Raw genomic sequence first — 20,950 nt, 5'->3', positions numbered from 1 at the left:
GTGTCTATGGGTTGTTCATGGGACTCTCTCATCTGATTTCTTTTCCTCATGAAGCATGTTTTAGCCCACCTGGCCCTGTGGAACCTTATTTAGAGTCCAGGGAGAGAAGCCGCCTGGTTGTTGGCAGGCCCTGCTTGGCTTCCAGGAAGAGAGGGCCTAGGAAAGATCAGCCATTCTTCCATTGGTGCAGGGAAGGTGGAGTAAGGAGGTGCAGCATGTGTCGTCCTGTGACTAGCTATCATTTCAGCAGCTGCATTCTTGCTGCTGCTCCCAGCATCTGGCAGAAGCCACGGAGAGCCAGCGTGCACCTGCAGCTCTCAACAGGCTGAGGCTCTCTGGGAGGTAGGGCAGTCAGGGCAGGTTCAGCCACTCTGGCTCCAGATCCACCAGGCGGCAGGCAGCTGTGGCCTCTTTACTGCCAGTGGTGTGCTGCTGTCAGAGCTTCCCAGAGACAGAAGGATGGGGAGAGAGCAGCTGATGTTTTAAGCAGTTCTGGTCTTGTGATTTCTCTGTTTTGGATACCATTTGCTACCAACACCACCTGGGAGTGGGTTGAAAGTGCAGAGTGCCCCATTCTGGAGTTATGAAACCATCCTATATAATAAAAGCCAAATATGCAAATTGACCGACTGGCAGAGTGACCAGCAGAATGATTGGTCACTATGACATGCACTGATCACCAGGGGGCAGACGCTCAATGCAGGGCTGCCCCCAGCCTGCAGGCCCCATGCCAGCCAAGGTGGGTGTGAGCAGGGGCCCCTCTGATCGCCCCACCGGTTGCCCCATAGAGGGAGGTGACTGACAGTGACAGGGAGGGGCGGGGCCAGTAAGCGGGCAGTGCCAGGCCAGCCAAGCGGGTGCCAGTGAGGGCCCTCTGATCACCCCACCTGTCACCCCACAGATCGGCCCTGATTGCCGGCCAGGCCTAGGGACCCTACCCATGCACGAATTTCATGCACCAGGCCTCTAGTAAGATATATAACAAGTTCCTCCATGTGATTTGTAAAAACACAATGAAGTTTGAGAAGTGCTATGGTAAAGGGATCCAAGAGATTGGGGGGAGTACTGACATAATCTGTTATAAGCTATGCTTAGCATTTCTCCAAACTTTGAGAAATTCCCTACCAACTTCTTCCTAAGGGGAGAAAATGTGCTCACATATGCCTCCTACCATGGGTATGAGCAGTAGAAGAAGGTTTGATGACTTAAAAACAAGCAAGCAAAAAAGCAACAATAATAATAAAATTTTTATCCTTGAATTGCGATCACCAGGAGAATAGTTTTTGGGTCTGTAGGAAACAGAATAATAATATAGCAAGTTGGGTTTTTTTTTTTTATAACATTGTTTTTAATATGGTTCAAGCCTGTTGTTTCCATAGCTAGATTAGAGAAGTCATTAGGTTTCTCACTTGATGGATACTGATTTTTTATAACTTGATTTACATTAAAAATTTAAGGTTCTTTAAAAATTCTTTTCTTTATTTAATTTCGTTTTCCCTCATCATCATTTGTCCCCCTATACACTCTCCCACCTCCACCCATCCTGTACCCCCCTCAGTCACCACACTGTTGAGCGTGTCCATGATTTCTTTCTCTTTTTTCTTTTTTTGCTCAATTGCTCCCACTTCCCAGCTGTCTGCTTGCTCTCTATGAGTCTATCTCTATTTTGCTTGTTAGTTCAGTTTGTTCATTAAATTCCACATATGAGTAAAATCATATGATACTTGTCTTTCTCTGACTGGTTTATTTCACTTCTCATAATGTTCTCAGGTCCATCCTTGCTGTTGCAAAGGGTAAAATTTTTTTCCTTTTCATAGCCCATTGTGTAAATGTACCACAGATTTTTTTCTACTCATCTACTGATGGACACTTGGGCTGCTTCCAAATCTTAGCTATTGTAAATAATGCTGTAATGAACATAGGGGTGCATATATTCTTTCAAATTAGTATTTTGGGTTTCTTCAGATAAATTCCCGGAAGTGAAATTGCTGAGTCATAAGGCAGTTCCATTTTTAATTTTTTGAGGTAACTACATACTGCTTTGTACAATGGCTGCATCAATCTGCATTCCCACCAATAGAACACAAGGGTTCCCTTTTCTGAACATTCTCACCAACACTCTTTTGTTGAGTTATTGATGGTAGCCATTCTGACAGGTGTGAGGTGATATTATTGTGGCTTTAATTTGCATTTCTTCGATGAGTAGTGATGTTGAGCATCTTTTCATATGTCTATTGGTCATCTGTGTGTCCTCTTTGGAGAAGTGTCAATTCAGATCCTTTGCCCATTTTTAAATTGATTTTTTTTTTTTTTTTTTTTTTTTTTTTGGTGGTGAGTTTTATAAATTTGGGATATTCACCCTTTATCAGCTGTATCATTGGAGAATACACTCTTTCACCGGGTTGGGTTGTCTTTTCATTTTGTTTGTGGTTTCTTTTGCTGGTCAAAACCTTTTTGGTTTGATGTTGTTCCATTAGTTTATTTTTCTTTTGTTTCCTTTGCCTGAAGAGATATATCAGAAGAAAATTGCTATGAGAAATGTTGAGATTTTACTGCCTATATTTTCTTTTAGGATTTTTATGGTTTTGAGTTTAACATTTAAGTCTTTAAGCCATTTGGAGTTTATTCTTGTGTGTGGTTTAAGAAGGTGGTCTAGTTTCATTGTTTTGCACATCTGTCCAATTTTCCCAACATCAGTATTTTAAGAGACTGTCTTTACCCCGATGCATGTTTTTGCCTTCTTTGTCAAATATTAATTGACTATAAAGGTGTGGGTTTATTTCTGGGTTCTCTGTTTTGTTCCATTGTTCAATATGCCTGTTTCATGCCAGTATCATGCTGTTTTTATTACTATGACCTTGTAGTATAATTTGATAGTTGGTAGCGTGATTCCTCCAAATTTGTTCTTCTTTTTCAAGGTTGCTGTTGCTATTTTGGGTCTTTTGTAGTTCCCTATAAATTTTTAGAATATTTGTTCTAGTTCTGTGAAATACATCTTTGGTATCTTGATAGGAATTGTGTTAAGTTTGCAGATTGCTTTTGGACATTTTAAAAATGTTAATTCTTCCTATTCATGAACATGGTATATACTTCCACTTACTAGTGATAGATCCTCCCTTTCCCCAACTGGTGGGCGGAGTATGATGTAACCTGCAGCCTGGAAATACCTGAGTGACTAACCATGTACCTTATATGGATTATACATTGGACCACCAATCCACACCTGCCAAATACCCTAAGCCCTTGTCCTATATGGACCATACAGTAAGCCACCAATTAGTGTGCGCCGAGTACACTAAGCCCCCACCCCTTCCCATTCCGCCCCTTAAGAGGCGTGCCCACCTCTGCATGTGCTGCTGTCCTTCCCTTGCGAGACAGCCCGGCAGGTGCTTCTCCTCTAATAAAGTCTGGTTTTCGGCCTCTGTCTGATTTTTCAACTAATATATGTATCTTCTTCAATTTCTTTCTTCAGTGTCTTGTAATTTTCCAAGTACAGGTCTTTTACATCCTTGGTTAATTTTATTCCTAGTTATTTTATTCATTTTGAAGCAATTGTGAATGGGATTGTTGTTTTTTTTTAGTTTCCCTTTCTGATAGCTCATTATTAGTGTATAAAAATGCATCTGATTTATGGATATTTATTTTGTATCATACTGCACATATGACAAACCTACAGTCAACAGCATACTCAATGGGCAAAAACTAAAACCATTTCCCCTAAGAACAGGAACAAGACAGGAATGTCCGCTTTCACCACTCTTATACAGCATAGTACTGGAAGTCCTAGCCACAGCAATCAGACAAGAAGAAATAAGAGGCATCCAAATTGGAAAGGAAGAAGTAAAACCATCATTATTTGCAGATGACATGATACTATATATAGAGCACTCTAAAGATTCCATGAAAAACCTACTAGAACTGATAAAGGTTCTTTTTTGGGGGACAAGTTTTATCTGTATAAAAACCATAAAATCTACAAAGCCTAACTCATTCAATCCTTACCATAACCTTGAGATGGGTACTTTTAATATTACCACTTCCATTTGAAATATTGAAGGGACCACTTTTTAAAGTATATGATTATATAACCACTATGCTGTACACCTAAAATTAATACAAAATAATATTGAATGTGAACTGTAATTGAAAAATCAAATTACAAAAGAAAAAAGCACAGAAAAGTAATGTGCTTTAGTCACCAAGCATGTATGGAACTTGGAATCAAATTTAGGTCCTCTGGCCCTAAAGCCAGGTATTTGGTTACTATTCTGTACCACCTCTTATAGGAGAGTGGGGCTGACACAGACTTGTCCTGAAATCCTTAAAGTTACATACACTGGTTATCTTGACTGCCTATGTACAAAATCAGTCTTGACTTTTACTATAGATTCCCTTTAAGTGACTTAATTTGAGGAGATATGGCTCCACCTTTAAATAGCCTCACAAGTTTCTGAGATGAAAAATCATTCAAGGGTAAGGTGACACTAATGCAGTTGCTGCTGAAGCCTCTTTGTGCTGAACTTGGAGGTCAGGTCCACATGTCTGTCTGGTCATATGCTTGTGGTGGCTGGTGTGGGCAGGAGTGACCTGGCTCTAAGCCTTGGAAGCTCCCAGGGGAAGCTGTCAGTGGCAATGTGCAAGGGCTTGCAGAGGGAGGGCTCCATCACCCTCACCCCTCAAACACAGAGTTCAAACACAGCTCCCCACATTGCCCCTCAGATGCATAACACGCTGATGCACATATTCTTCAAAACCCCACGGAAAGGCTCCCTGAGTGTGTTAGCATGAGCAGTTTCCAGTTGTACCAAACTTACCTGCAATTGGCCTGTGTCTGTGAGCCCAACATCCTATCTAATAATAGACAAACATGGTAATTGATTGTACCTTTGCTACACCTCCAATTGGCTAATCAGTGCGATACACAAATTAACCACTAACAAAGATGGTGGCAAATTTGCATACTGCAGGCAGGGTGGGACAGTGCCAGCCCGCCTTCCCTGCCGTCATCTGGGCCTGCTATCTACGACCCGGGGCGGCGGGTGTCCCGTGTGTGACCCGACCCGGGGCGGCTGGGTGGTGCAGCAGCGATCGGCTGGCCCACCTGGCCGCCATCCAGGCATCCCATGTGCGACCGACCTGGGGTGGCTGGGTGGGGCAGCGAAGGCTTGAAGGCGGCTCCGGCCGGAGCGAAGGTCTGGGTGTCGGGTGCCGGAGGAAGACCAGTGCCAGCAGCCAGGGGAAGGGAAACCCTATTGCACGAATCTTTTCGTGCAACAGGCCTCTAGTCCTAATATATAAAAACCCTGGGTTCGTCATGACCGGAAGCTACACCAACCAGAAGTCAGTCCTGCAGTCAGCACTGGGTTGCTGTGACCACCCAGCACTGACTGCTGCAGCTGCAGGCAAGGTGACCCAGCACTGACTGCTGAGGGGGCTGAAAATCAGGCCCGGAGAGAGGCCTGAAGAGAGAAGCAGGGTCTGACCCACAGCCTGTGTGGCAGCTGTTGATCAGTACTTGCCTCTCTCTTTCTCTCCAGGCTGGGCCAGCAGCTGTGCCTCCATTTCTCTCCAGGCATCTACTGGGGCTGCTGATCAGCCCCACCTTTCTGATCAGGTCCTGTTGATAGACCCAGAGATGCTGACTGGCATAGAAACTGACCAATCAGAACCAAATCTGGGTCAACTGTGAGAGCCAATGGCTGCTTAGGAGGCAGAGCTTTTGACGCTGACTGGCATAGAAACTGACCAATCAGAACCAAATTGGCCAGCAGAGGAGGGCAGTTGGGGGCAAGATCAGGCCTGTATGGGAAGGCAGTGGGAGGGAGATCAGGCCGGCAGGGGAGGGCAATTAAGGGTGATCAGGCAGGCAGAAGCAGTTAGGGGCAATCAAGCTGGCAGCGGAGGGCAGTTGGGGGTGATCAGGCCAGCAGGGGAGTGTCATTGGGGGCAAGATCAGGCCAGCAGGGGAGGGCAGCTGGGGGCAAATAGGCCGGAAGAGGAAGGCAGTTAGGGGTGATCAGGCAGGCAGAGGCAGTTGGGGGTGAGATCAGGCCAGCAGGGGAGAGCAGTTGGGGGCGAGATCAGGCCGACAGGGGAGGGCAGTTAGGGGTGATCAGGCAGGCAGACAGAGGCAGTGAGAGGCAATCAGGTGAGTGGTTAGGAGCCAGCGGTCCCAGATTGTGAGAGGGATGTCCCTGATTGGAGAGGGTGCAGGCTGGGTGCAGGCTGGGCTGAGGGACCTCCCCACTCCTTGCACAGATTTCATGCACTGGGCCCCTAGTGGTGAAATAAAGATAATGGGGGCACTGAGAGGGTCTCTCCTGTCACTTTGGTTTAATTAAGGGTGGCTGGGTGGAGGACTTCCTTTAAAAGATGTCTTGAGTGTCTGGGATTTTTGAAGTAGACAGCTCATTTGCAGCATAAGGAAGAGCACGTTCACTGAGAAAATAGGCAGGGAGTTGAAGAGCAGTGGTGACTTTTAATTTCACTTGAAGGAGATTATGGAAAACAATGTGGTAATGATTCCTGAGAGACAGCAGAAGCCAACAGATTCATTATTAAGGTCAGGGACTTTTGCTTATATTTAAATCTTATTATTTGTCTCTGCTCTTCCACCGATGGTCTACGTAGACTTTCCTTTTATTTTTATTTATTTTTTATAATGAATGGTCATGGAATCTTTATTTATACCAAGGGGCACAGGTAATATATTTTTAAAAATGTTCTCTCTCAATCTCTCAACTAACGTGTGTTCTATATTATAAAACTTTCTTGTTGAAAGTATTACATATGTCCCTTTTTTTGTTCATCAACCTCTTATAACCCATCACTGCTACTGACCCTAGGCCTCTACCACCCTATTGTTTGTGTCCATAGGTTATGCTTATATATGCATACAAGTACTTTGTTGATCTCTTCTCACCCACCCACCCACCCCTGCCTTCCCTCTGAGATTCAACAGTCTGTTCCATGCTCCTATGTCTCTGGATCTATTTTGTTCAACAGTTTATTTTGTTCATTAGATTCCACATATAAATGAGATCATATGATACTTGTCTTTCTCTGGCTTATTTGACTTAGCACAATACTCTCCAGGTCCCTCCATGCTGTCTCAAAGGGTAAGAGATCCTTATTTTTTACTACTGCATAGTATTCCATGGTGTAAATGTATCACAGCTTTTATATCCACTCTTCTGCTGATGGGCATTGGGCTGTTTCAAGATCTTAGCTATTGTAAATTGTGCTGCTATGAACATAGGGGTGCATCCATACTTTCTGATTGGTACTTCAGCTTTCTTAAGATATAGTCCTAGAAGTAAAATCACTGGGACAAATGACAGTTTCATATGAACTTTTTGAGGAAACTCCATACTGTTTTCCACAGTGGCTTCACCAATCTGCATTCCCACCAGCAATATACTAGGGTTCCTTTTTCTCCACATTCTTGCTAGCACTTATAGTTTGTTGATTTGTTGATAGTAGCCATTCTGACAGGTGTGAGGTGATACCTCATTGTCATTTTAATTTGCATCTTGCTGATCATCAGTGACTCTGAGTATTTTTTTATATGTCTTTTGGCCATCTGTATGTCCTCTTTGGAGTGGTTTTTATTTAGGTCCTTTGCCCATTTTTAAATTGGATTGTTTGTCTTCCTTTTGTTAAGTTGTATGCGTTCCTTATATATTTTGGAAATTAACCCTTTAACAGATGTATCATTGCCAAATATGTTCTCCTACAGTAGGCTCCCTTTTCGTGTTGTTGATGGTTATTTTGCTCTGCAGATATTTTATTTTTATGTAGTCCCATTTGTTTATTTCTCCTTAGTTTCCTTTGCTCTAGGAGAAGTATCTGCAAACATATTGCTGCGAGAAATGTCTGAGATTTTACTGCCTATGGTTTCTTCTAAGGTTTTTATTGTTTTACAACTTACATTTAAGTCTTTTATCAATTTTGAATTTATTCTTGTTCTAGTTTCATTTTTTTTTTGCATGTATCTGTCCAATTTTCCCAACACCATTTATTAAAGAGACTGTGTTGACTCCATTGTATGCCCTTGCCTCCTTTGTCAAATATTAATTGAGCATAATAGTTGGGGTCGATTTCTGGGTTCTCTGTTCTGTCCCATTGATCTATATGCCTGTTCTTGTGCCAGTACTAGGCTGTTTTGTGAGTACCATGGCTTTGTAGTATAACTTTATATTGGGTATTGTGATCCTTCCAACTTTTTCTTTTTCTCAAGATTGCTGTGGCTATTCAGGGTCTTTTTTGGTTTCATATAAATTTTTTGAGTATTTGTTCTAGAGCTGTGAAATATACTGTTGGTAATTTAATAGGGTTTGCATTGAATCTAAAGGTTGCTTTGGGTAGTTTGGACATTTTAATGATGTTAATTCTACCAATCAATGAACACAGTATATATTTTCACTTGTTTATATCTTCCTTTATCTCTTTTTTCAATGTCCTGTAGTTTTCCGAGTATAAGTCTTTTACCTCCTTGGTTAAGTTTCTTCCTACATATGTTAATTGTTTAATTGCAATGGTAAGTGGGATTGTTTGTTTAGTTTCTCTTTCTGAGAATTCATTATTGGTGTATAAAAATGCCACCGATTTCTGGGTGTTAACTTTGTATCCTGCTACATTGCTGAGTTCCTTTATTAAATACAGTAATTTTTTGATGGAGTCTTTAGGGTTTTCTGTGTACAATATCATGTCATCTGCGAATAATGAGAGTTTTATTTCCTCCTTTCCAATTTAGATGCCTTTTATGTTTTCTTCTTGTCTGATCGCTGTGGCTAGGACTTCCAGTCTTATGTTAAATAAGAGTGGTGAAAGCAGATATCCCTTCTTGTTCCTGTTCTTAGGGAAAAATGGTTTTATGTTTTTTCCATTGACTATGATGTTGGCTGTAGGTTTGTCATATATGGACTTTATTATGTTGAGATATTATCCCTCTATTTCCACTTCGCTGAGAGTTTGTATAAAAAATGGGTGTTGAATTAAAATCAATGCCCAGAAATCTCTGGTATCTTTATACACCAAAAGTGAACTTACAGAAAGAGAGATTAAAAAAACAACCCCATTTACCATTGCACCAAAAAAATTAAGTCACCTAGGAATAAACTTAACTAAGGAGGTAAAAGACCTGTACTCGGGGAACTATAGGACACTGAAAAAAGAGATAGAGGAAGACATAAACAGATGGAAGAACATACCATGTTCATGGATTGGTAGAGTCAACATCATTAAAATGTCCATAGTACCCAAAGCAACCTATAGATTCAATGCATTCCCCATTAAAATACCAATGACCTATTTCACAGACCTAGAACGAACTCTCCAAAAATTCATCTGGAATAAAAAAAGACCCCGAATAGCTGCAATCTTGAGAAAGAAGAACAAAGTAGGAGGGATATCAATACCAGATATTACAAAGCCACTGTTCTCAAAACTGCCTGGTACTGGCACAAGAACAGACATATTGACAAGTTAAATAGAATAGAGAACCCAGAAATCAACCCAAACCATTATGATCAATTAACATTTGACAAAAGAGGCAAAAGCATACAATGGAGTCAAGACAGTCTCTTCAATAAATGATGTTGGGAACATTGGACAGATACATGCAAAAAAAAAAAAAATGAAACTAGACCACCAACTTACACCATACACAAAAAGAAACTAAAAATGGATAAAGGACTTAAATGTAAGATGGGAAACCATAAAAATATTAGAGGAATCCACAGGCAGCAAAATCTTAGACATATGCCCAAGCAATTTCTTCACTGATACTGCTCCTAGGGCAATGGAAACTAAAGAGAAAATAAACAAATGGGACTACATCAAAATAAAAAGCTTCTGCACAGCAAAAGAAGCCATCAACAAAACAACAAGAAAGCCCACTGCATGGGAGAACATATTTGCCAATGTTATCTTTGATAAGGGTTTAATTTCCAAAATTTACAAGGAACTCATACAACTTAACAAAAGGAAGATAAACAATCCAATCAAAAAATGGGCAACGAACCTAAATAGATACTTTTCAAAAGAGGACATTCAGAAGGACAAGAGACATATGAAAACATGATCAAAGTCACTAATCATCTGAGAGATGCAAATCAAAACAACAATGAGGTACCATCTCACACCTGTAAGAATGACTATTATCAACAAACTAGAGTTGATAATAAAAATTTGTGCACTCAGGGGGAAGGGGGCGTCCCTCAGCCCGGCCTGTGCCCTCTAGCAGTCTGGGACCCCTCGGGAGATAACGACCTGCTGGCTTAGGCCTGCTCCCGGGTGGCAGAGGGCAGGCCCAATCCCTAGGTGCAGCCCCTGGTCGGGCTCAGAGCAGGGCCAATTGGGGGGTTGGGGCACCACCCCCTGTCACATTCAAGGCAGGGTCGATGGGGAGGTTGCGGTGCCACCCCCTGTCACGCACAGAGCAGGGCCCATCAGGGGGTTGAGGAGCTCCCCCCTGTCACTCACAGAGTAGGTCCAATAGGGGAGTTGGGGCACCGTCCCCTGTGACACACAGAGCAGGGCGGATCAGTGGGTTGGGGCGCCACCCTCTATCACCCACAGAGCAGGGCCAATCAGGGGATTGGGGCGCCGCCACTGTCACACTCAGGGCAGGGCTGCTGGGGAGGTTATGGCTTTACCCCATCACACACAGAGCAGGGCCCGTGGGGGGGCGGGGGGGGTTGGGGCGCCACCCTCTATCACCCACAGAGCAGGGCCGATCAGGGGGTTGGGGCGCTGCCACTCTCACACTCAGGGCAGGGCCGATGGGGAGGTTATGGCTCTACCCCGTCACACACAGAGCAGGGCCCGGTTGGGGGGGGGGGGTTGGGGTGCCACACCCTGTCACACACAGAGCAGGGCCGATCAGGGTGTTTGGGCGCTGCCCCCTGTCATGCTGATCCCGGTGCCGGGAGGCCTTGCGGCTCCGCTGATCCCGGTGCTGGGAGGCATATTACCCTTTTACTATATAGCATAGAGGCCTGGTGCACGGGTGGGGGCCGGCTGGTTTGCCCTGAAGGGTGTCCTGGATCAGGGTGGGGGTCCCCACTGGGGTGCCTGGCCAGCCTGGGTGAGGGGATGATGGCTGTTTGCAGCTGGTCACACACCCTTCAGGGTGGGGGTCCCCACTGGGGTGCCTGGCCAGCCTGGGTGAGGGGATGATGGCTGTTTGCAGCTGGTCACACATCCTTCAGGGTCGGGGTCCCCACTGGGCTGCCTTGCCAGTCTGGGTGAGGGGCTGAGGGCTGTTTTCAGGCTGGGGGTGACTGAAGCTCCCAAACGCTCCTTTTTTCCTTTTTTTAATTTTTTTTATTCTGGGTCAGCTTTAGCTTGAGGCTTGGCTCCAGCTCTTAGGCCTCCGCTCCTGAAAATAGGTTTCTGGCCTTTGCATACAATGTTGCGAATCTGCTGGCTGAAGTCCGGCAGTATTTGTTACAATGTTTGAAACTGCAGGCTCAGAGGCCTGCAGCTGTAGGCGGGGAATGTTGGTTTCCTCTGTCACTGAGGCAAGCAAGCCTCATGTTAGTTTCAAGATGCCTGGCTGCCGGCCGCCATCTTGGCTGACAGTTAATTTGCATATCTCGCTGATTAGCCAATGAAAAGGGTAGCGGTCGTACGCCAATTACCATGTTTCTCTTTTATTAGTGTAGATTAACAAATGACAAGTGCTGGCGAAGATGCAGAGAAAAAGGAACACTCGTGCACTGCTGGTGGTAATGTAGACTGTGCAGCCACTGTGGAGAACAGTATGGAGTTTCTTCAAAAAACTAAAAATGCAACTCCCTTTTGACCCAGTGATCCCACTTCTAGGAATATATTCCAGAAAATAGAAAAATCAATCAGAAAGGATATATACACCCCTATGTTCGCAGCATCACAATTTACAATATCTAAGATTTGGAAACAGCCTAAGTGCCCATCAGCAGATGAGTGGATTAAAAACTGTGGTACATCTACACAATGGAATACTATGCTGCTGTAAAGAGGAAGGGACTCCTACCATTTGCAACAGCATGGATGGACCTGGAGAGCATTATGCTAAGCAAAATAAGTCAGTCAGAGAAAGATAAATATCACATGATCTCACTCATTTATGGAATATAATGAACAATATCAACTGATGAAAAAAAGCAGATCTAGAGACAGAGAAGTATCGATCAGACCATCAAACCTCAGAGGGTAGACAGGAGAGGGTGGGGGTAAGGGTGAGAGATCAACCAAAGGACTTGAATGCATGCATATAAGCATAACCAATGGTCTCAGACACCAGGGGGGTGAGGACATGAATGGGAGTGGGGTGTGGGGGGAAATAGGGGGAATGTGGACACATATGTAATACATTAATCAATAGAGAAAAAAAAAGTTAGTGACATAATCTACTCTTAAAAAATGGGTGTTGTATTTTGTCGAATGCTTTTTCTGTGTCTATTAATATGATCATGTGATTTTTGTCTTTCAGTTTGTTTATGTGATGTGGTCTATGCAGTCTTGATCTCCTTCCATTTCCTTTAGTTCTTCCATGAGGATGATGGGATTATTTCAGTTCTTGGTGTGCTGTTGATTTTAAAGCTGTTTTCTTCCCAATAATCTGCCTGGGAAGAGTATTGTTCCTGGTTTTCCTCAATTCTTAGGTTGCTTGATTGGAGAACAATGCTGGGAATTTATATAAACCGGGGTGCTTGGCTCTGAAGGCATTTTAAAATAATAAATTACCACCCCCACTCCAATTGGTTGATAAGAGTGAATGGGCCTGTGTCATACAGATTCTTGAGGTCTTTGGTTGTGGCCTCCATCAACGTCCAACCAGGAAAAGCAGAAACCACTCTAAGTACTTAAAGTGAATTTAGTACAAGGAATTAGTTACTATGGGTTAGGGAAGGAGTAGACAGTCAAGTAGAGGATAGTAGGTATTCTAGAGATTAGAAACAACAAGAAGCTGAACTACCCCTCTCTGAATGGACAAAAGGAGAAGGTGTGATTGGAGCCCATGATTAGGGTTATCCATAGCTGTCTGTCCATCATGAGCTGGAGCCCATGAGGAAGCACAGCCTCTGCTGGAGATTCTGCCTAAGACAGACGGAGAGTGGAAGAGATACTGTGGCTTCTCCCTTCCCCCTGCCTTCCAGTCTTTTATTAGTGTTCCTGTTGGTTAAATCCAGTTTGGAGCCAGTTGATGAGGAAGCATGGGAAACAGCCTGCAGGGCCTGGTCCCTCACATTAATGTAGAGCAGAGAACAGCTGGGAAGGATCTAGAAGCAAAGGGGGCCAAAGCTGGCACACCTGGGGCACAGCACCAACATAGGTCTCCCAAAAGTCTCTAAGCAGTCCCAGCCCTCTGGATTATGTGCATGCTTGACTGCATTTGTGTGGGAACCTAACATTCATGTCTTCCTAGTTGCTAATTTTGAGAAGTTGTAGGTCTATCACCTTCCTTGGTTGCCTTTCATGAATTCCATGTTCTAGTTCCTATTTAATCTTGTTTTCTATGCTGCTTCCACATCTTTCTACTAACTCTGGCCATATATTTTTCTACTAACTAGCTCAGATAAGTAGAGAGTTCAATTTCATCCCAACTAATTTGGCCCTGATTTCTCTCTGCACTCTCTTATCCCCTCCTTGGTCATTAAGAATCATTTTCTGGGCATAATTTATCAGCTAACCTGGCTATATAAGGATTTCATATTAGTGAAGACACAGTGGTGGGCTGTAGTTCCAGTTCCTGTTAAATACAAACGCACCTGCTGCATTGACATTGACTGGTGTTAACTGCCATTCATTAAACTCACCAGGCTTATATTATTCTCTGCAGAGACAGATGAAAAATTATTCTTGGGTACCACAAGACTAATTTTAATTTTAAAGAAATGAGCCGTGAACTGTTGAAAATAATAATTTTCAATGATGATACCTGAGAGGCTGTTGTGGGTATCAACCAAAATATTAATTTTATCTCTGCTTTCCAAGCTGCAGAAATCCTCTTTCTAGTTATGCAAGAAATGTGTGAAGGCATGGCCCATACAGCTATAAACACAAAAAGGGTTTCTTTAATGGCTCTCCAGTTTGTAGAACAGGCCCCTCATTGTCCTTCACAGGGTCTTCTCATTTGTAATGGGAGGGAATTGAGCAAGTATCTGTTGTTTTGATAAGCATGTCACAATAACGGTGTTAATATTCTTGTTTAGGGAGAACCATATTTTAAAAAACATGCCATTTCTACTTAGAAAACTGTTTCTATTTTTGGTTGATTTGAGCAGTTATGCTCTTTGAGACTGAAAGAATCTGTTTTGCAACCAAAGCGAATATTCTATAAAATACACTGCTACCAAGTAATAGCCACTGCTAGCTTCTGAAGTAGTTTGAGTTAAAAAAGCTAAAAAGAAAATCACTTTTTGAGTTTCAAAGGAAAATGAGTCAGCATTACATTGTAATTTCAAGTCAACATCATCACTATCACCATCAAACCCATTTGCCTTTCTGTTTATAAATTTTATCAGACTGCCTTTTTTTAGTCTCCCTTAACGTGTTGGAGTGGTTTCTGTAAGTATCCTCATAGTAAAAAACCCTGCTTCTAATTCCTATAGCTCCCCATTTATCTGTACTGCAAACTACATGACCAGTCTTATTAGGGAGTCTGGGCAAGCCCTGAACAGCCAGAATCTGGCCCCAAATCATAGAAGTTTTGGGGTGAACCGTTTGGATGCTTCTGAGTCAGAGAGGTTGAGAGTCTAATAACCTAATTCCCCAGTGCTGAAGGAGAAGAGGCTGCAGTTGCTTATTCTCTTAATTATTTAAGTTTCTTTCCATCTTAGAAGCACTCTCTGTGGGACTAAGAGTGGAACCACCAAGGAGAAGATTTATTTCTCTTCACAAGATCAGGTGGTTTACTCAGAAGCAAGTGGCCACTGGAGGCTTGAATTGGTTTGATAAGAAGCTCTTCTTTGAAATTAGTGGTCTGCTTCTCCTGCCTCCTCCCAAGGGTGCACTGCTTTCCTTAAGGAGATGGGATTTTTGCATGAAAAGTTTGATCTGCTTCTGAAATTAGGACTTTATAGCTGTAGATGATTTTATGAGTTCCTTTGACTGCCCTTTAGTCAGCCCTGCAAATAGTTCTAGAAACATTATTATTTTCTTCCCATATCAGAAGGCCAAAATATAAGCCAATGCCCAAGATAACCATTCTTAAAAATTTCACTGAAACACAATTTCCACTTCTTGTTTGAAAACCCAGTTTGAAAAGAAACACATCAGGCAAAAAAGAAAATATATTATTAGCACACTAACTCTGTTGAAATCTCTTACATTCTATTTCTGCTATATCCCATAGGCCAGAGTTTTAATTATTCTATACTAGAGGCCCAGTGTATGAATTTGTGCATGGGTGGGGTTCCTTGGCTTGGCCAGCCACTGCGGCCCACTGGGTCTGGGCTGGCAGGAGGGGCTGAAGGGTCACAGGAGGTTGTCTGTGGGAGTGCACTGACCACCAGGGTGCAGCTTCTGCATTGAGCGTCTGCCCCTGGTGGTCAGTGTGCATCATAGTGACTGGTCGACCGATCATTCGGTCATAATGGTTGCTTAGGCATATATATGTTTCTTGGAAACACAGGGAGTCTAACAATTATTGATATCCCTTATAACAGTCAGGACAGGTCTGGAAGTAGAAAGGACACTTGGAAATATTGATGAACTAGTTGGATCTGATCTCATTATGATGATGCAGGTATGCAATCAGTATTCTGTTAGTTAGGGTGCTACATTTGCAAGTAATCAAAGACCCAACACAAGTTAGTTTACAGAATAATGAAGCCTTTTAGTAGCTCCTGTACTGAAAATGCTAGGGTCAGTGGTGGGCTCTAGCCTTGAGATTCTTTCAGCTCTGCTCCCAGTTGGTTTCATAAGGTGGCTGCCAGATTCAACAGGGACTACAGGAAGAGAGAGAAAGCACCACATCCTATAATAACTGAATAGAAACCTGAGTCCACCCAAGTCTTCACCCACAGAGATTTAGTTTTTATTGATCTTAGGTGAGGCTCAGGAGTTGCTGTGCTTTAAAAGCTCCCAGGTGATTCTAATGTGCAGCCAGGGCTATGAACCACTGCTCTAGTACAGTAGTCGGCAAACTGTGGCCCCTTGAGTGTGGCTCTTCCACAAAATACCACGTGCAGGTGCACACATACAGTGCGATTGAAACTTCGTGGCCACATTCAAGGGGCCAAAGAGCCATATGTGGCTCGCGAGCCACAGTTTACCAACCACTGCTCTAGTAGATAGTGGAGGTATATATCTGAGCCATGGTGGCCTAATATGATTTTTGTCTCCTTGGAATTTGGAATCTGGAATGCAAATACCTAGAAGCTATGATACCCAGAAACCTGTAGAGAGGATCTCTACAAATTCTGTTGACGTCTCTGGATTTACCCTGGTCCCTTGTCTTCCCAGTGCTTGGCCATTCAATTATCCCTTTGATTCTATGAAATACTCTAGTGGTCACCCATCCATCTCTCCATCCACCCATCCATCCATCCACTCAACTATTCACTCACCTCATGTCTGTTCAGTATCTGTGGAAGTGGCTTAAAAGTTAGACTTTTACATCCTGCTATCTCAGCTCTTGTCTTAATGAATTCAAATCATTCTCATTCTTTGGTCCTACTTTCTTCAGTTTTTATAAAAAGATATCCTTTGCTTTGTGTTGTGCCACGTCCTACAGTTGTTTCAGTTTTTTGCCTGCCAGAGCATTAGCACCCTCAAATCTAGAGACAGTTTGGAGAAGTGATTACTAGCATGGGCTCTCAAGCCAGTTGGTCAGGGTTTGACTTTTGGCTCTTTTAAAAGATACCTAGTTTGTTTCTTCTGTTTTAGCTTTATTGAGGTATAACGTGTATAAAATGATAAGATATATAAAGGGTACATAGCAGCGATTTGATTTACATATACATTGTACATAAGTTCTTGCTCAAAATGGTGATAATAAAAATGTTTAACTCTTTAGGTTGTGACAAATGATACAACTCATGGAAAGTATCTAGCATTTTCTCATGGCGAATATTCAGTAAGTGATAACAACTATTGGTGTAATCATCAGGTGTTCTTTTGATCAGAGAAGGCATTTCTATCCTTTCTGTAAAAGGTCATGCAGTCTCTATGGCAACTACTCAACTCAGCCATTGCAGCACAGACAGTATGTAAGCAAATGGGCATGGCTGTGTCCCAATAAAACTTTTACAGAAACAGGTGGTGGAGTGGATATGGCCCATGAGTCATGTTCACCAGCCCCTGGTTCAGAGCTATAGGGGATACAGGTGTGAAATAATATAGTCGTGGAGGGAGGCTTTCATTCTTGATAGTGGGTCTTATTGAAACTTGTAAGGAAACTTACATTTTCAAGAACTAATACAGTTCTGGGAAGAGAAGGGATGGGTCAGGACTCTAGTCATGACAAGACTTGAGGCCATAAAGCATAGGCCTCATCATTACCAATTCACATCTCTTGCATATGCAGTGACAGCCAGTGGGCATAGAAAGGTCTATAGGACTCAGTACTCATGGGGAAGGGTTTCTTGTCTTTTCCCCTTCATATGCTGCTTATCACAGTTGTGGGTTCTAATCCTGGTGGTGGACCTAGGATTCCTGGGAAAGGCAGTTGTAGAATCAAAGTTTTCTTGTGGGAAATCATTTTATATTTTTCCTTTGAAGCTCTCATTTAGCCATTTAGAAGCTACTCTGGGGCAATGCCTACAAGAGAATTCTTTAAGGACCTTACAGCATGTAGTTACAGTTTCATTTTTCAGTGCAGTGGAGCAAGGCTGTGAAAGTTTACTCTGCATTTCGAGGATAAAAATGTGATACCTCGCTGTCCCATTTATCAGGAGCTTGGCACTTTTGTGGGCAGCAAGGAGACTTGTAAAGAAGACAAATAAAACCACTGGGAACAATAGTGACTCACTCTCAGAGAACTCCTTGTCCAGTTGTATTCTCTCATTTCCTGGAGTGTAAAAGCAGTACTGTTCCCTGCAAAACAAGAAAACCCACATTCATTCCAAAGTGAGACAAGGAGAGAAGAAAAGAGAATTGAGGACTAGAAATGGGGGAAGACAGACTAGGGGAAGGGGAAAGAGGAGAAAGAATTCTTCCCATTGCTTCTGCCCTTTGCTTCTATAGATGGAGAGAGAAGGAATAAGAGGCAGAGACACAGAGAAGAAGTTGCCCAGGAAAAAAGGCAAAAAGTAAACTATAAAAAGAAGATGCTGTTGGTTTTCAGAGGTGGGATAAAACAGGGCATAGTTCATTGTGACACTTGAAACTAATTTTCATCATAAGGCCTCATCTTGCAGGGCTGCAGTTTATTTTGCTACCTGGTGTCTCAGAGGGAGATACACTGACAGTTAACAGCCGTAGGATGGCATCTCTAATGTTCCCATGCACTCATCCATCCTGTTTAAAAAGCTAGCTCATTGGTAAAATAGTGGTCCCATAGGGGCCATAAAGTTCATAAAATAATATTTATTGGCTAGTCATGGCTAATTTTTCTCTCTGGTCAGCAGGTATCATTTCTTAAGAAAAATTCATAGGATTAAAACTTAAAGTACCCTTTGCTTCTCTGGAAGCAGGTGAGAACTATGGATTTGTACTGTTTATAAATCACAGGCTTTTAACAAAAACTTTGATTTAATGAGGGGAGAGCTATTTTGTTTGGTTCAAGTTTATTTTTTCCCCTGTGACTTCATTTATGGAAGGAAATGTTTGTGCTGTTTTGCTTTAACCAATAGAAATTTATTAAGCTTTTTTTGGTCTCCTTTACAGGTCTTAGAATTTAATATAAGCTAGCCTTTTGGGTTCTGTGTTTGAAAAGGGTAGGGGATAGAGTGATGAGAGGGGAGAATTTTCTCCAACGGAAGTGTAGAGAAATCTGAGATAATAAGCATTGCATCATTTTTCAGGTATACTTTGGGAGTTCCAAAAGCTTTTGATGAAAACTTTGGATTGACGATTTTGAAGGTCAGGATGTTTTGTTTACCTATGGAGTAGATCAGTCATAATATGGCACAGGTTCATAGGCCATAGAACTTGAAAGACATTCAGCCACATCTGAAAGGAGCTAGGCTTTATCCAATAAAGGATTTAAATAAAAATTGACAGTGGTATTTCTCTGGGCTATATGACTTTACTTCTATTAGAGCCACACCCAACATTTGATTCTAAATTGTGGCTGAGGTCTGCTTTTCAGGATGGAATAGATTATATAAGAGCTGCTGAGTGACTCCCTTGGGTCTGTGTGTTGCTGTTCCTGTGGCCTGTACCTTGGGCTGTGTCAAGGCCATTTCTATGAGTTGGCAAGAGGACAAAGAGCCTAAGAGTAGGAACACGTTTTCAAGGACACTGTTTGTGCACAGAACCAAAATCAGATGCTTGTTTGGGCGAGAATGACTGTTCCTAGCTGGAATTGCTGATGTGCGTTGAGTAACATACACAATCAAAAAGGAGTGGCAGGAGAGAGACAAGGAACATTTTCACATTTGAAGAAATGGCATAGAATCTCTTGGAGATGAGAAAATATACCAAACCAGGTGTGAATCTCCTCTTTCATAGTAACTCAGAATAGTTCAAATTTCTGCTGTGAGCTGTGTTGTCTCATTACGCTGTTTCAGAATATCCATCCAGGATATTCACTTCATCAACAGTGAGATGAAGATCAGATCTGTCTTCTGCCTTCCATTATCCCCGGGGGCTGTTGGGGGAGATACTTATCTCTTTTTGGAAATGAAAGCCTCACTACCTGCTTAATAATTAACCTCTTGAGTGTCATGTCAAACAGGAATTAACTCCGTGGCTTAGAAAAAAAGATTTTGTCCAAAAAGACATTCTGAACTGAGCAATAAACTATTCATTGATTCCAAATTGATGAGAAAGTACAAACATGAGCCTGATTACAAAATGAATTAATTGCCCTACCTGGTTTGGCTCAGTGGATAGAGCATCGGCCTGTGGACTGAAGGATCCCAGGTTCGATTCTGGTCAAGGGCATGTACCTTGGTTGCGGGCACATCCCCAGTAGGAGGTGTGCAGGAGGCAGCTGATCGATGTTTCTAAATCTCTATCCTTCTCCTTTCCTCTCTGTAAAAAAATCAATAAAATATATTTAAAAACAAAACAAAGCAAAAACCCCAAAATGAATTAATTTATTTTGAGCTTAGTGGTAGTCTGTATAGCATCCATCCCTGCCCTTTTTCTGAAGGGCATTATAGATAAGTGACATTCATGACTGCTGATAAAGATCCTTGTCATATAAGCAAAGCATTACCCCAAGATAGTTTTCTCCATCAATTTGCATATTCTAATTACTTAAGAAATTTATTCAAGCAGGAGATATGATTTTATACTTGATTAAAAGCTGTGAGTGTTTATTTATAAAGGGAAGAGTTTTCTCCCTTTAACAGTTTTGTGTTCATATGCCATTTCAAACTTTTATTTACAAGAAAATCATTTGTGTGGGTCTAATATTCATCTCTATCTCTTTAGTCAATATGGAAGTAATGCTGGTATTCTCTGTTCTTAGAACCTACTCATCACCAAACAACTGCTTGTACTATTGTAAAGACAATGACCCTTTGGGGCTCCTCAGAAGTCCTTTTTAGATGCCATGTTTGATATGAATCATCAGCAATGAAGAACACACCCCAGTTCTCATGGCACAGTGCCTATGAGTTGCCATCACTCTATCATTGGCCCACTCTCCCCTGTTGCTAAAAGGTTATGCATTTTTGATGTCATAGAAGGTGTTTTTTCTCTTCTCTTTTAAGCAGAAGCCTCCTTTATCCAAGCACCTATTTTAGTTCAGTAATTAATAGTTACAAGAGCTCTTGAAACGTGTTTTGGTGCTTCTGAACCAGCAGGTGCAATGATTACAGATACATAATGGTGGAGTGAGATGAAA

Source organism: Myotis myotis, unplaced genomic scaffold, assembly GCF_014108235.1.
Source record: "Myotis myotis isolate mMyoMyo1 unplaced genomic scaffold, mMyoMyo1.p scaffold_m19_p_1, whole genome shotgun sequence".
In the NCBI taxonomy this organism is placed as follows: Eukaryota; Metazoa; Chordata; class Mammalia; order Chiroptera; family Vespertilionidae; genus Myotis; species Myotis myotis.
This window is presented reverse-complemented; position numbering follows the sequence as displayed.